Raw genomic sequence first — 1,978 nt, 5'->3', positions numbered from 1 at the left:
TCGTGACCTCTGACCCTGTGACCCCATGACCTCTGACCCCTGTGACCTCTGACCCTCTGTGACCCCATGACCTCTGCCCTTGTGTGACCCCATGTGGGGGGGTCATGTGACCTCAGAGGAGGCCTGGTGACATCACAGGAGGCCCGGTGACATCACCAGTGACGTCACTCACCATGGCGTCCTCGTGGGGGGATTTGTCGCCCACCACCAGCAGCACCGGGCAGCTGGGGGGGCAAAGGTCAGGGGTCGCGGGGGGGTCACGGGGGTCACGTGGGGTCACAGGGGTAACGTGGGGTCGTGGGGTCAGGGGTCACTCACCACAGGCTGTTGGCCCCGCTGCGCTGCAGGCCCAGGTCCCCGCGGCTGCAAGGGGGGTGTCCCAGTTCATCCCAGTGCCTCACAGTTTGATCCCAGTTCCCCCTATTTTCTCCCCAGTTCCCTCCCAGTTCTCTCCCAGTCCCTCCCAGTTCCCTTCCAGTTCCCTCAGCTCAATCCCAGTTGCTCCCAGTCCCTCCCAGCCCCCCGGTACCCCCCCAGCTCCATCCCAGTTCAATCCCAATTCCTCCCAGTTTGATCCCAGTTTCCCCAGTACCCTCCACTCCATCCCAGTCTGATCCCAGTGCCCCCAAATCCCATCCCAGACCCCTCCCAGACCCCCCCCAGTCCCCTCCCAGTCCCTCCCAGTCCCCCCCCAGTCCCCCCCGGTTCAATCCCAGTTCAATCCCAGTGCTCCTAGCCCAATCGCAGTCCCTCCCAGCCCCCCCAGTCCCCTCCTAGTCCCCCCTGGTTCAATCCCAGTCCTCGTAGCCCAATCCCAGTCCCTCCCAGCCCCCCCCAGTTCCATCCCAGTTCCCCCCGGTTCAACCGCAGTTCAATCCCAGTGCTCCTAGTCCAATCCCAGTCCCTCCCAGTCCCCCAGTACCCCCCCAGCTCCATCCCAGTTCAATCCCAATTCCTCCCAGTTTGATCCCAGTTCCCCCAGTACCCTCCCACTCCATCCCAGTCTGATCCCAGTGTCCCCAAATCCCATCCCAGTCCCCCCCAATCCCCTCCGAGTCCCCCCCAGTCCCCTCCCAGTCCCCCCCAGCCCCCCCAGTTCCATCCCAGTCCCCCCCCAGTTCAATCCCAGTACAATCCCAGCCCCCCAGTTCCATCCCAATCCCCCCCAGTTCAATGCCAGTTCGATCCCAGTCCTCCTAGCCCAATCCCACTCCCCCCCAGTCCCCCCCAGTCCCCTCGCAGTCCCCAGCAGTCCCCTCCCAGTCCCTCCCAGCCCCCTCCAGTTCCCTCCCAGTCCCCCCCAGTTCAATCCCAGTTCAGTCCCAGTCCTCCTAGCCCAGTCCCAGTCCCTCCCAGTTCCCTCCCAATCCCCCCCGGTTCAATCCCAGTTCAATCCCAGTCCTCCTAGCCCAATCCCAGTCCCCCCCAGTCCCCTCGCAGTCCCCCCCCAGTCCCCCCCCAGTCCCCCCAGTTCCATCCCAGTCCCCCCTGGTTCAATCCCAGTTCAATCCCGGTTCAATCCCAGTGCTCCTAGCCCAATCCCAGTCCCCCCCCAGTCCCCACCAGTACCCCCCCAGTTCCCTCCCAGTCCCCCCCGGTTCAATCCCAGTTCAATCCCAGTTCGATCCCAGTCCTCCTAGCCCAATCCCAGTCCTCCCAGCCCCCCCAGTTCCCTCCCAGTCCCCCCCAGTTCAATCCCAGTTCAGTCCCAGTCCTCCTAGCCCAGTCCCAGTCCCTCCCAGTCCCCCCCCAGTCCCTCCCAGTCCCCCCCAGTCCCTCCCAGTCCCTCCCAGTCCCTCCCCAGTCCACCTCCCAGCCTCTCCCAGTCCCCTCCCAGTCCCCACCCAGTCCCCACCAGTCCCCCCAGTTCCATCCCAGTCCCCCCCCGGTTCAATCCCAGTCCTCCTAGCCCAATCCCAGTCCCCTCCCAGTCCCCTCCCAGTTCAATCCCAGTTCGATGCCAGTCCTCCTAGCCCAA

This window comes from Chlamydotis macqueenii, chromosome 6 (genome assembly GCF_036417535.1).
Source record: "Chlamydotis macqueenii isolate bChlMac1 chromosome 6, bChlMac1.mat, whole genome shotgun sequence".
NCBI classification, from domain to species: Eukaryota; Metazoa; Chordata; class Aves; order Otidiformes; family Otididae; genus Chlamydotis; species Chlamydotis macqueenii.
The sequence above is the reverse complement of the archived record's forward strand: the minus strand, read 5'-3'. Positions refer to the sequence as shown.